Raw genomic sequence first — 13,732 nt, 5'->3', positions numbered from 1 at the left:
AGTAATTCTCGAATTCTAAGCTTCAAACCCTTACTGTCACCATCCTCTGAAACCCCTACTGAACGCTCTCCAAATATAGAACCGAGACGTGTAATCCAGTCCTTATCACGTTTTCTAAAGTCCATGTATCCAGAGGCAATATCTGTGAACACAGACAAACAATTTATAGTAAACCTACAAAAGACCTCTAAAACAAGGAAGCGGGGGGTCCCCAAGAAACTATAAAGACAACCGAGGAGCAATGAAGCACGGGGGATAACACACCCCAATGAATAATATTCAAAGTATAATAATCACGTATTGTAAAAGAATATACAAGTCTTTATTAATAAATTACAATACATGGTATCACATAAAATACAATAAACATATAAACAAACATATGGAGAGCAGCAGCACGGTAGACTGATAAGTATACCGAAGGGTTTAAGCAAACCTGACCCAGCTCAGAGTCCACCAACAAAAGTCAAATCCCAGAATAGAAGGTAAATAATAGATATGTGTTGTGAGAAAAAATTAAACAAGAGATGCTAAAAGGCATATTGGCGGTCACTAACGGGTTAATATACAGGAGATTCTAGAGCCTTTTCCCTTTTCCCATAAAGTTGATCATTCATGGTTACATCTCAAAATAGTTTGTTTTGTGTGATCCTCAGGATATTACGATTTATTATTTTTCCTTGTGCCAGATTCTATGCCACTGAGCTCGTGTGTGGCATCCAGTTCCTCCATTCAAAGGGCAACATCCACAGAGACCTCAAGCCCGAAAACATCTTGGTGGTTGAAACGGGCCATTTAAAGATCACAGATTTCGGTCTCGCACTTGAGAACATGCTTGGAGATCAAACAGCCACCGAATACGCTGGCACCGAGGACTATATAGCTCCTGAGGTGAGAGAAATAGATATTTTCTATCGTTTCCTTATGTGATTGAATTGACCGCTTGGCAACATGTGACGTAACCCTATATCAGATCTGCTGAGGGGGAGTATGGATTGGGCTCGTGTGCTTAGCCTACTCTATATGCTGCAGGGGGTTGGCTGTATGTTATAATCCACACCTCACTGCAATGGCCGTTATCCGAGATAACTTCTCCATCCCGGCCGTTTAACCACATAAATGCTGCGGTCAATAAGCTGTTAGAGAGAGGGGGCGACCCCCTCTGTCAGCCCGTTGACCATCTGTAAAGTATTCAATACGTTGAGGTAAAAAAATGGTCAATAATGCTGACCTGATTTAGTTGTGATAGGAACACAACATCCAAAATAGCGTGAACCACTGTGCCCCAGTGGGTAATGGGTCAATTGAGCTGCAGCCTGGATCCGGGGCTGGACAGGGTATGTCCAGATAAAATAGAATAGGAAAGAAAAAATACTGGATCCTTTGTCCTGGTGCAGCTGGATGATGTAGCTCCGTCTACAACCCCTGTTTTATATTTTACCTGATGAAGAGGCCGGTCCGGCCTCGAAACGCAATGTTTTAACCTGTACAAATAAATCTCTTTGGAACTTTCCTCCACTTGTCTTTGTCAAACTACTTTGGAGACAGAGCTACATCATTCAGCTGCGCCGGGACAAAGGATCCAGTATTTTTTCTTTTCTATTCTGAACACCTAAAATATCATGTTATTTAAAGAGGCTCTGTCACCAGTTTATAAGTGCCCTATCTCCTACATAATGTGATCGGCGCTGTAATGTAGATAACAACAGTGGTTTTTATTCTGAAAACGATCATTTTTGAGCAAGTTATGAACAATTTTAGATTTATGCTAATTATTTTCTTAATGGACAACTGGGCGTATTTTAACTTTTTACCAACTGGGCATTGTAAAGAGAAGTGTATGATGCTGACCAATCAGCGTCATACTCTTCTCTTCATTCATGATTAGCTGGACTCACAGCACAGCGTGATCTTGCGAGATCACGCTGTGCTGTCACTTACTCCAACATTAACTTTACTGAAGTGTCTTGAGAGTGAATAGACATTGCCTCCAGCCAGGATGTGATGTCTAGTCACACTCCCAACACTTCGTTAAAGTTTCTGTGGGACTTAACTCACAGCACAGCGTGATCTCGCTGTGAATGACAGCACAGCGTGATCTCGATCACGTTGTGTGTGCAGTGAAAGAAGCTGGGCTGGAATGATGAGAAGTGTAGGACACTGATTGGTCAGCGTCATGCACTTCTCTTTACTACGTCCAGTTGGTAAAAAGTAAAAAAAATGCCCAGTTGTCTATTAAGAAACGAATTAGCATAAATTAAAATTGTTCATAACTTGCTCAAAATGTATAATTTTTCAAAATAAAAACCACTGCTGTTATCTACATTACAGCGCCGATCAGATTATGTAGGAGATAGCGCACTTATAATCTGGTGACAGAGCCTCTTTAACTTGATGCAGAATTGCAGTTTTTTGATCACCTCACTTCCCCCAAAAAAGTTGAATTAAAAAGTCGTATATACCCCAAATGCTACCAATAAGAACTACAGCTCATCCCAAAGAAAACAAGCCTTGACAATGCTCAATCGACAAAAAAAATAAAAAAAATGTATGTGTCTCATTATACAGCGTCACAAAAGGAATTTAGTTTTTTAACAAATTGTTTTATCTTTGTATAAGTAGTACATCCTAAAAAAAGATATATAAATTTGGTATCGCCGTAATCGCATTAACCTGCAGAATGTTGTTAATATATTTTTTACCGTATGGTGAACATTGTAACAACTAAACACAAAAAACAATGGAGGATTTGCAGTTTTTTTCCAATTCAAATAATTTTTTTGCAGTTTGCCAGTACATTATATGGTACTTTAACTGATGACATTAAAAACTATAACTCGTCCTGCAAAAAACAAGCCCTCATACTGCTATGTCGACTGAAAAATAAAAAAGTAATGGCTTTTGGAAGGCGGAGAAGAAAACCCCAAAAAATGTCTGCGGCGCCAAGGGGTTAAAGTCCTTGGGAGAAAGGAGAAAAGTCCAGGGGTACAGTAGTATAAAGAAATGTGGTTTCTCTGGAAGTGTATTTCTATAATGGCAGAGCACTTGTGTTTGAGAATGAAATAATTTACTTTAAATAATGGAATAATAAGAAAAAAATCTGCAGTATCATTGTATTACATCATTATATGAGACATAATATAAAAAGTTACAGAATATTTTGCGGACATAAAAGATGTAGAACTTTTCAGCAATTTAATAACTCATTTTTCCCATTATGGCAGATGCTAGCTGAGGAGGAGTATGGCGCCGGAGTGGACTGGTATTCATTTGGCGGCATCTTTAACAAAATGATTACGAGTGAGTGTAAATACCACCCGACTCTTTAAAAAGACCAACTCCGGTGCTGATGACATCATTAAACAGGTCAGTCTGCCCCACCAGTCTATGCCTCTGAATAGTAGTCTACACTATAGCAATAGATGTACTAAAGGCAGCTTTATACATATAGAACAATTTTCCATATGTGTGCAAGAAACCTTTTTTCCCCATATTTCCCTACTTTCTAAGCATGACTTGTGATCACTTTAATTTTATTGTCTTTACTGATCAGATTCTTGTGCTGTGCTCAGTTTAGGTAGCTATAGTCAATAAATTTCTTACTTCAGCTCCTCCAAAAAGATCCTGACAATCGCTTAGGAGTCAACGGAAACATCAGAGAGAACCGGATCTTCAAGCATATTCACAAGGTCTCAGTGGAAGGCATTCTGATGCCCCCACCACACATTCTTGAATGAGCAAATTATATAATGTGTATTGCTCATAAAATAAGACCATTCATTTTGGTCACAGATTATTTGAGTAGTTAGCTCCATCCAGCGCTGAATAGAGTTTTTAAAAAAACACAAACTATTACTAATTTACACTGCCCTAATCTTCTCCTCTGATTGGTCTATTGTTATGCATTATGTAAGGTTAATGTTAGGGCAGGGCCAGACGTGGCGTGTTTCTGCCACCACTGTCCGCATCAATGCCGCACATAATCTGCGTTGCAGATTCTGTTGCGGCTTTGCCTAAAATGTGCAGGAAATTGATGCGGATTAGCCGTTGCGTGTTCAGCTGAAGAGTACTTCCCTTCTCTCTATCAGTGCAGGATAGAGAGAAGGGACCGCCCTTTCCCTAGTAAAAGTAAAAGAAATTCATACTTACCCGGCCATTGTCTTGGTGATGCGTCCCTCTTTCGACATCCAGCCCGACCTCCCTGTATGACGCGGTAGTTCATGTGACCGCTGCAGCCTGTGATTGACCTGTGATTGGCTGCAGCCGTCACTTAGACTGAAACGTCATCCCGGGAGGCCGGACTGGAGGAAGAAGCAGGTTGTTCTCGGTAAGTATGAACTTCTATTTTTTTTACACGTTGATCTACAGTATATTGTGATCGGTAGTCACTGTTCAGGGTGCTGAAACAGTTACTGCCGATCGCTTAACTCTTTCAGCACCCTGGACAGTGACTATCTCCTGACGTCGCCTAGCAATGATCCCGTAATTACGGGTGCACACACGTAGTCACCCGTAATTACATGAGCCCCATAGACTTCTATGGGCCTGCCCGTGCTGTAATTACGGCCCGTGATTATGGGCGTTTTTATGTTCGTGTGCATGGGGCCCTAGTCTGGCTATAGACCTAGAAATACATAGGTCCAGTCAGAATGAAGTAATATCCTGTTAGAAAAAACCAATAGCCAACGCAACACACATAACATCTGCGGATTTCATTGCAGAATTTTGAATCTCCATTGAAGTCAATGGAGAAATTCCGCAATGAGTCTGCAACAAGTCCGCTACACGTCCGCAACAGTCAGTGTATGCTGCGGACACCAAATTCGGCACCGCAGCCTATGGTCCGCAGCGGAGTTTTCCGCCACGTCAGCACGAACCTAACTGAAAAGGGGTGGAAACCAATGGAGAATATGTCCGCTGCGGATTACCGCAGCGGACTGTCCACAGCGGAATTCCAGAGCAATTCCACCACGTCTGGCCATGGCCTAAGGGTTAGTTTTAGGGTAAGTCCACAGGAAAGTACACATGTAAGTCCACACGTAGCAAATCCGCTGCAAAATGCATTGCAAAGCGGGAATTCTGCAGTGAAAATCTGCAACATGCCCTGGAAATCCACATGGATTTTTTTCTGCTTCATGTGGATAAAGGTTTTAAAAACCCCATCATCATGAATTACACTGTAAATTGTTGCAGATTTAGAGTGCATATTCTTTGAAAACTTAGCAGAGTGTGAATTTACCCTTAGAGGAATATTGTGGGTGGTGTTTTTCTGACAGTATATTCAACATCTTCTGTTAAAAAAATAAAAATCATCTTATTTATTAATGAAGTTTGTCCCTCCATGGCATCAGACTGACAGAAGATGTTGGTTATTTGAATGCAAACAGATCCAGAGATCCAAGGGATCGAAGCCTAAATCATAATTCTCTGTTTCTTTTTCTTGTAGACAACTAAGCCTCATCGCCATCCTAGGAAATTCAACCTGAACGCCATGGAAGCAGCAGAGGCCAGGAAGTCCCGTTTGCCAGCAAAGGACCAGGCCATGTTCAGAGGGTTTTCATGTGCCAACATCGAATACCCTCTCTAGGACACCAGCTCTATTGTCACCGGAGCAAGCTGCCCTCCTGAGTCCCTGGAAGAAGATCAGAAGAATGGATGTCTTTCCTACAACATCAAGGAACCCTACAAGTATGGAGCTATTAAAGAAGCACAAGGGACCCTCAGGATGTATCGCCAGCAGAACCACACAGCAGCTGGTGGTAAGTATATGAACATCTGTGCTTAAATTAAATCATAAGCATGTGCAATATACTTTAGATATTAAAAATTAAAAAAATACTTACTGGTAAATGGATTTCCCCAAACCCATGACAGCAGCAGCTGATGGTGCTGTCCTGGAGATAGGGTAAATAAATGTGTGTGATGGCCCGCTATTAAGGGGTGGTGGAGGCCGGATTTTTTTTTTCTTTATTAATGACATCTCAGCACATGTCTATGATTATTTTACTTTTACTGGTAATTGGATTTCCTTATGCCCATAACCGTATTGTCATGAGCTATGGGGAAATGAGGTGTGTGATGGCTGGCTATTAAGGGGTAGAGGAGGCCGGATTTTCTTTTTTTAAATTAACAAGTTACACTGTCCATTCTTGTTAACTGCTGCACAGCAGATATAAGCCTAGTTTAGTTAGGAAGAAGTATCAAGGCACAAAAAACATCAGAATCAAGTTCAACAATGAGGACTTGGGAAGTCAGAGAGAAAATCCAACAAAAAATACTGCAGTTGGTGTGAAGTACTATACTTTAAATGAGTTGTCTCATTATAGACATTGGTGACATATTTTTAGGATGTGCCACCAATGTCTGATTGCCAGAGGTCTGACCACTTTTACTCCTATCATTTACTTTTTGACCAAGTGGGCATTGTGGAGAGAGGTGTATGACGCTGACCAATCAGCGTCATACACTTCTCCCCATTCATTTACACAGCACATAGTGTTCTTACTAGATCACTATGTGCAGCCACATATACACACAATAACGTTACTGAAGTGTCCTGACAGTGAATAGAGATAACTACCAGCCAGGGCGGGATGTCTATTTAGAATCCTGACACTTCGCTAACGTTTGTGGTTGATTTACAGCACAGCAGGCGTAGTCTCGCTGTAAATGACAGTGACTACGCCTGCTGTGCTGTAAATCAACCACAAACGTTAATGAAGTGTCAGGATTCTGAATACAAATCCCGTCCTGGCTGGAGGTAATGCCTTTGGAGGTAATTCATTGTCAGGACACTTGAGTAACGTTAGTGTGTGTGTATGTGGCTGCACATAGTGATCTAGCTAGAACACTATGTGCAGAATAAATGAAGTGTATGACGCTGATTGGTCACTGATTTGTCAGCGTCATAGACTTCTCTCCACAACGCCCACTTGGTCAAAAAGTAAAACACGCCCAGTTGGGCATTAAGAAACTCATTAGCATAAAGCTAAAATCGGTCGTAACTCTGTCAAAAATGATAGTTTTTCTAAATAAAAAACACGATCACATTATGTACACCGTGTTCCAAATTATTATGCACATTGGATTTAAGTGTCATAAACATTTCATTATTAGTTTTTCAATTAAACTCATGGATGGTATTGTGTCTAAGGCTGGGTTCACACGACCTATTTTCAGACGTAAACGAGGCGTATTATGCCTCGTTTTACGTCTGAAAATAGGGCTACAATACGTCGGCAAACATCTGCCCATTCATTTGAATGGGTTTGCCGACGTACTGTGCAGACAACCTGTCATTCACGCGTCGTCGTTTGACAGCTGTCAAACGACGACGCGTAAATATACAGCCTCGTCAAAAGAAGTGCAGGGCACTTCTTTCAGACGTAATTTGAGCCGTTCTTCATTGAACTCAATGAAGCACAGCTCAAAATTTACGGCTGTCAGAGAAGCCTCGCATAATGCGAGGAGGAGCATTTACGTCTGAAATGAGGCAGCTGTTTTCTCCTGAAAACAGTCTGTCTTTTCAGACGTAAAAGCCTTCTACCATGTGCACATACAGAGAAAAAAGATTGGAGAGAACCTCCAGCTCACCTTAAGGCAAAAAATTTGTTTGATGCCTATTGCGCCAGGATCCTCGTGTCGGCACACGTCGGTAGAGACACAGCAAACGATGGGTATGATCCAGCGCAGGGAAAAAATCAATCGAAATTCCGGATAAGTTAAAATGGAAGCTGGTTCCGATTTTATTGGTATGGAATAAAAAAACGCAGGGAGAGCTGACTCCCGCAGAGGAAAGGTGGATAAATGGAGAGAAGATAGATGTGTGAAGCCTACGCGTTTCAGACGATCTCCTCGTCCTTAATCATGGCTGAAAAATAAAATCCTGAAAACAGTCTGTCTTTTCAGACGTAAAAGCCTTCTACCATGTGCACATACACTTAGGGCTCTTTGGATCATTGTAATCAATCTCAGACACCTGTGATAATTAGTTTGCCAGGTGTGCCCAATCAAAGGAAAACTACTTAAGAAGGATGTTCCACATTATTATGCAAGCCACAGGTTTCAAGCAATATGGGAAAGAAAAAGGATCTCTCTGCTGCCAAAAAGCGTGAAATAGTGCAATACCTTGGACAAGGTATGAAAACATTGGACATTTCAAGAAAACTTAAAGCGTGATAATCGTACTGTGAAAAGATTTGTGGCTGATTCAGAGCACAGATGGGTTCGTTCAGATAAAGGCATAATGTGGAAGGTTTCTGCCAGACAAATTAATAGGATTAGGAGAGCAGCTGCTAAAATGCCATTACAAAGCAGCAAACAGGTATTTGAAGCCGCTGGTACCTCTGGAGTCCCGCGAACCTCAAGGTGTAGGATCCTCCAGAGGTTTGCAAGTGTGCATAAAGCTATTATTCGGCCCGCCCTAAACAATGCTCACAAGCAGAAACGGTTGCAGTGGGCTCAGAAATACATGAAGACTAATTTTCAAACCGTGTTGTTTACTGATGAGTGCCGTGCAAGCCTGGAGGGTCCAGATGGATGGAGTAGTGTATGGTTGGTGAATGGTCACCATGTCCCAACAAGGCTGCGACGTCAGCAAGGAGGTGGCGGAGTCATGTTTTTGGGCTGAAATCATGGTGAGAGAGCTGGTAGGCCCCTTTAGGGTCCCTGACGGTGTGTAAATGACCTCTGCAAAGTACTTATAGTTTATGACAGACCACTTTCTTCCGTGGTACAAAAAGAACCGTGCCTTCCGTAGCAAAATTATCTTCATGCATGAAAATTCACCATCTCATGCTGCAAAGAATACCTCTGTGTCATTGGCTGCTATGGGCATAAAAAGGAGAGAAACTCATGGTGTGGCCCCCATGTTCCCCTGACCTCAACCCTATTGAGAACCTTTGGAGCATCCTCAAGCAAAATATCTATGAGGGTGGGAGGCAGTTCACATCAAAACAGAAGCTCTGGGAGGCTATTCTGACATCCTGCAAAGATATTCAAGCAGAAACTGTCCAAATACTCACAAATTCAATGGATGCAAGAATTGTGAAGGTGATATCAAAGAAGGGGTCCTATGTTAACATGTAACTTGGCCTGTTAAGTTTTTTTTATTGAAAGAGCTTTTGATTTCTGTAAATATGACCTCCTGATGCTGCAAATTCAACAAATTACCATTTTAGTTCTCTTTACAACCTTTAAAATGTTTTGATCTCTGTTGTGCATAATAATTTGAAACAGTGCATTTTGAGTTTTTTACTTCTATAAAAAAATCTGTTATTATTAGGAGATTTGTTCAATAAAATTCGCATTATACTCCAACGGTTGATGGCTTGAAGATTATACTGACTGTCATTTGCATCGACTATTTAGGAAAATCAGCGAAAAATAACATTTGCATAATAATTTGGAACGCGGTGTATATGGTGCAATAAATGATGCTATGACAATCTACAATTCTTCCCGCAAAAACCCAAACACTCATACGGATATATCAATGGAAAAATGTAAAAGTTATGGCTTTTGGAAAGTGGGATGCAAAAAACGAAAGGGAAAATTGTAAAAATGGCTGAAGGAATTCTGAGGCAGATTTTATTCTGCCGGCAAAACGTGAACAGGGCCTAAGGCAGATTTTTTCTGCTTTGCAAAAAACAATCTGTGCACATACCTTTACAGGAATGGTGTCTAATTACCTATTACCCATTTTTGCGCACAGAAGGAAGACAGCGGGAATGGGGATCTCCGATACCCGAAAATGGACTCTCCCCAGTAACAATTAAATTTCTATTAAGAAATTATTATAGAAATATTATGAATATGTGTGCAATAAATATAATACATCATACACACCTGGGATATATAACATGTGTCCCTAGTTCATTTATGGAAAGTAAGGATAAATTACATATTAATGTAATCATTAGGTGGATGAAATTTATATTTTAGTAATTCTTGCTACCCAAAATCATCATTCTTTATAATGTCACTTTTATACTGAACACACTAACAATGTAGCCATATAAACTGTACACATGAAAAATACCACTATATACTGTACACATGAATAATGCTACTATATATACTACAAACATGAATAATGCCGCCATATATACTGTTCACATAAATAATGCTAATACTGTACACATTAATAATGCAACCATACATACTGTACACATGAATAACCCCACTATACTGTACACATGAATAATGCTGCTATATATACTACACACATGATCAATACCACCATATATACTGTACACAAAAATAATGCCAAAATATACTGTACACATGAATAATGTCACCATATAGATACTGTGCACAAGAATAATGCAACCATATATACTGTACACATTAATAATGCAAGCAAACTGTACACATAAATAATGCTGCTATATATACTACACACATGATCAATGCTACCATATATACTGTACACAAAAATAACGTTAATATATACTAAATAGCAACAATATATACTTTACACATGAATAATAGCACCCTATATATTGTATACATTACTAACGTCACTATATACTATACACATGAAGAATGCTGCCATATATACTAAACACATGAATAACCTGGGACACATGCTGCACACGTATAGCTCAAACCTAGGACATTGACGTACAACGGGGTTCATTAGCATGGCTTCAGTTCATTTGACAGGAAAAATAACAGCATGTAGCGCTATTTTTCACGTAACATTTGTTGGAAACTGCGACAGAGACTCCGCTGCAGATGTGAACTGCCTGTTTTCCCTGCAGCTACTGGGGGTTGTTGGTTTAGTGTAGACAGTTATATAGAGAGTAGTATGGCTGAGCAGCTGCTGTATGTCAGGTCCAGTGGCTGCTTATTGGCTCAGCAGTGCCGTTCTCTCTTTTTCTTATGTCTTTAAAAACTGCCGTTGCGGACCAAACCGTGGACTAACCAGTGCTGTATTGGTGGGCGGGCTCTTTCTTTCTGGGGAGCGGAAGAACTGTTCCTCTCTGCCACTTTGTTGTTGTTGGATTATATATCCCGCTTCTCCCCTTGCTATCTCTCTGAATTTCTGATCAGTGGCCGCGTTTAGATAAGCTGGATCAGACACCCAGAGTGAATAGGTCCGCAGCTATAATTTAAAGGGTTGTCCAGAAAAATAATTTTTTTTTCCTGGGGAATATGGCATAAACACGAGATCTGCTGCAGCAGTCACGTGTGTTGACACAGCTCAGTAAACAAAGACCAGAGGAGATAACGGAAGCGGCGGCAATGAGTTTAAAAGGCTATTAATGCTCATTTTATGTGGCCTATTTTTGACTTGATCCCGGGTAACCCCTCTAATAATACCTGTGTGGGGGCAGTCAACCAGCCCACTGTATACAGGCCCATCTGGCATTTGCCAGAACTGCCAGGATACAATTGAGTCCTAATGTAACTCTATTCTTTAGGCGGCCATGGGCCCCCGGGGAGCCCCGGGCCCTGGGCACCCACCCTAAATGGGGATTTACTGTTTTCCAACATTGCTGTGCCAACTACACTGTGCCTTGCCATAACAGCGCCAACTACACAGTGCCTTTCTATAACAGTACCAGCCACACTGTGTCCACCATTAGTGCCAGCCGGTAGCAAACGTTACTGCTCTGTCTTTTGACAAGTGTGTCTGTGTCCCAATGGTTTGGGGTCGCACAGATCAGCCTTTCCGCGTGGTTGTACAGGCTTGATATAGATGCTGTGTACTCTTTCAATTTGTATAAAAATTTATTTAAAGAAAAATAAATCTTACTTCATAATTTATCTGTTGGTATTTCCATCACAAAATGTAATTGCATGGCTAATGCCTTTGATGTTTTCCAGTTAGTTAATACCTGTTTAGAGCGAGCACTACAACACTCAGCATATTTTCCCACTGGTACGTGAAATTAAACATGCTCTGTACGTAAGAAAAAAATCCAGATCTTTTACTGTCGGCAGGTTGTTCATATCGGATGAGACGCCTGTGACATTCATTACTGTGGAAATGCTGCAATTCCAAACTCATCCGACTGATTAAAAAACATTTCCCTGAACAAATGTATTTTGTGCCTGAATTGCAACTTCTGCACGTTGCCCTCTTCCTGCCATCAGCGAGATGACATTCTGTGCGGCTGTCTACTGCTTGCTGCAGGATGGCAATGAACTCATTTTTTGCCAGTCAATTCCTCCGAGCTGCTCCCACATTGTGTCACAGAATTCTAATGACAGGTACCAATTCACACACTCTTTTCCAGCTGAATAACAGCGAATGAGATGGATTTGTCAAGGTGATACTAATTAACAAATACCTTTCCATTGATAGGGACTGAATTCAGTGGCAGCCAAGGAATACAAATGAAGAGAGAACGGCGTACAACTAACTGCTCGTGTGGTATTGTAAAACAACGTACATACCCTGTGTGTTATGCAAGAGCTGGGTAATAAGACAGAGAAAGCAAGGTTAGCGAAACCATTATAATGTCAACGCAAAAAAATAAAAAGGAATATATAATGTTTTTATTTCATTTAGACATATCATATTTTTCTATTTTATTGAATTTTGTAATATAGCATAATGAATAACATTGGAAAACAGATACAGCACTTCCTATTATGTATTTGTTCACCCTGTGAGTATCTGCTTGGGTTACCTATAATTACATATTGAAACATTACGCAGCATTATACATCGTAACATCCATGGTCGCAGGCCGTTGGGATTACTCACCCCTCGACTTCCACATCATTCTACATTGTGTACGGTCAACATCCTAGAATCCCTCTGCCTGTGCAGCTGACTCTGCATTTGGGGAATTACTGCAAATCTGGCAACAGACCCGTTCCTCTATTCTGCTGGCAGTCGATCGCATGAAGTGAAAGGCGGATACAAGGAGAAGAGACCCGCCACAGTATCTTCCGGGTACCAAAGTCTGTCTGTCCTCATGGAATATCCGGCTGAAGGTGCCTTCATACAAATTTGCTCCCAGGTTCCTCTGACCTTTTGAGATCCTGCATCAAATTAACCCAGTCTCCTATAAGCTTCGGCTGCCTCTTACCATCAAAATCCCCAACTCCTTTCATGTGTCCCTCCTGAACCCTGTGGTCCTGAACCGCTACACTACAACTCCTAGTCCTGCAGTTGCTCCCAGCGGTTTTTCCTATGTGTTCGAGGTAAAGGAGACCCTGGTCTTCAAGAGAGTAGGAGGAAGGACTTTTTATTTGGCGGATTGGAAGGGGATTGGTCCAGAGAAGAGGTCCTGGGAGCAGGAAGAGAACCTCAATGCCCCTACCCTCATTAAGAAGTTCCTCACTCACTCTGGGTCCAAGAAGAAGGGGCGTAAGAGGTGGGATACTGTAACATCCATGGCCACGGACCATCGGGATTACTCACCCCTCGACGGCTACAGCCATGGTCTGGTGAGCGCTGGCCCACATCTCCTTCCCAAGAGACGCCAGCGCTCACTTCCACTCCACTCTGCTGTGTCCCGTAGGGCCAGCGCGCACACATGCAAAACATTAGTAATTAGTCCAATGATCACCCTGGACTATAAGAAGAGCCCTGTCCCTTTGATCATTGCCTGAGCGTTGTTAGTATTCCCATGTTAGTCTTGCAAATGGTCCCTTAGTGTTATCCTGTTCCTGTTGTTACCCGTGCCCTGCTACCTGAACTAAGTATCCGGTGTTCCTGTGCCTTGAACCTGTTGGAGTCGTGTAGTGCTACCAGTTCCGCCTGCTGTGTTAC

General features: G+C 41.4%; 1 long non-coding RNA gene across 1 annotated transcript; it reads left to right on the top strand.

Moving 5' to 3' along the window:
- The first annotated feature begins 707 nt into the window (after nt 1–707).
- LOC142748096 (uncharacterized) lies at nt 708–12,444 on the top strand. Its single transcript, XR_012882137.1, has 4 exons — nt 708–891; nt 3,225–3,366; nt 5,447–5,759; nt 12,314–12,444. It is a non-coding gene; the product is annotated as an uncharacterized LOC142748096 (long non-coding RNA).
- The last annotated feature ends 1,288 nt before the right edge of the window (nt 12,445–13,732 follow it).

Source organism: Rhinoderma darwinii, chromosome 3 (genome assembly GCF_050947455.1).
Source record: "Rhinoderma darwinii isolate aRhiDar2 chromosome 3, aRhiDar2.hap1, whole genome shotgun sequence".
Lineage (NCBI taxonomy): Eukaryota > Metazoa > Chordata > Amphibia > Anura > Rhinodermatidae > Rhinoderma > Rhinoderma darwinii.
The sequence above is the reverse complement of the archived record's forward strand: the minus strand, read 5'-3'. Positions and strand labels throughout refer to the sequence as shown.